Genomic DNA, 1210 nt, shown 5'->3' with positions numbered 1-1210 from the left:
ATTTTGGGAGTATTCTTTTGTTACACAACTGAAATGATGAATAATAATATATTAATGATGGTGATAATATTATCTGGCAGGTGCCTCTCTGTCAGATATATTGTGATAGCATGTGGCAGTGGAGCTGAATCAGTGTTAGAGAAGGTGGTCATCGTTTTTGCTGCATACACTGAAGGATTTCAGCTTCTTCGGGAAAGAGCCATCTCATCCTCTTCTTTTATACGGCTTCTTTGTTTCATCTTCCTATTTAGCCTGTTGTCAATGTGGATGCCCAGGTACTTTTAGTCCTCCACCACATCAACATTCATGTAGCCATCCTCTTCTTTCTGAAGTCGATCACCTGTCTGGTCTTATTACCACTTACTACCACTCCATATCATCCTATAGTACTCTATACTCCTCTTCCTCCTGCCCATCACTAATACACCCAACCAGAATCAGATTATTGTCGTCAGATTATTTCTATAAGTGCCATGACCTGCAGTTGTACTGAACGTCTGTGTACAAAGTACACAGAAATGGGGACAGCAGACTCTCCTGTAGAGCTACTATACCTTCACCAAATCAGACAAAGCCCTGCCTAATCTCACAAACTGCAGCCTGGCTATCAGGTAGTCAGATGGATTACTTGTGGACAAGTTTACTCACATTTCCTATAGCTTTTCTTTCAGTAGCAGCGGCTAAATCCATTAAGTCTGATCTGTTCACAGGTAGTGATGTTAGTGATAGTACTGGCTTGCACAGTTGTCATCTTTTGCCAGCTTTCCTTCCTTTGGTTGCAGCTGAGTTTCTTTCTTTCAGCTCGGATTACATATTTTATTTCCTCTTTTTCTCTCCATGTTATAGTTTGTTCTTCTTTTGAGGATTATGAAAACAGTTTGGTTCTGGCCATGCTGTGGTGTCACTGCCTCTTGGATAACCTTTCAGAGTGCCGTTTTCACGTGATCAGATGGTGTAATTGCTGACGTTAGGTTTAGTTAAGCCAGATTATTTAAAAGTTATCTTGGCTAAATTGATCTCAGTGCCTTAGTCACGTGGTACAAATAGATGGTATTTAGCTGTTGATTAAAAAAAGAAACTGAACGATTTAGAGTGAGTGAATCTTAACAACTAATATGTCTCTGTGAAAAGTAATTTTCCTTAACACTGAAAAAGACTAGCAGGGAGGAGCTTACTTACACGGAGACAGATCCTCCCAGTTCTTTGGAAG

The sequence above is a fragment of the Oreochromis aureus genome, linkage group 4 (assembly GCF_013358895.1).
Source record: "Oreochromis aureus strain Israel breed Guangdong linkage group 4, ZZ_aureus, whole genome shotgun sequence".
In the NCBI taxonomy this organism is placed as follows: Eukaryota; Metazoa; Chordata; class Actinopteri; order Cichliformes; family Cichlidae; genus Oreochromis; species Oreochromis aureus.
Note: the sequence above shows the minus strand (reverse complement) of the source record.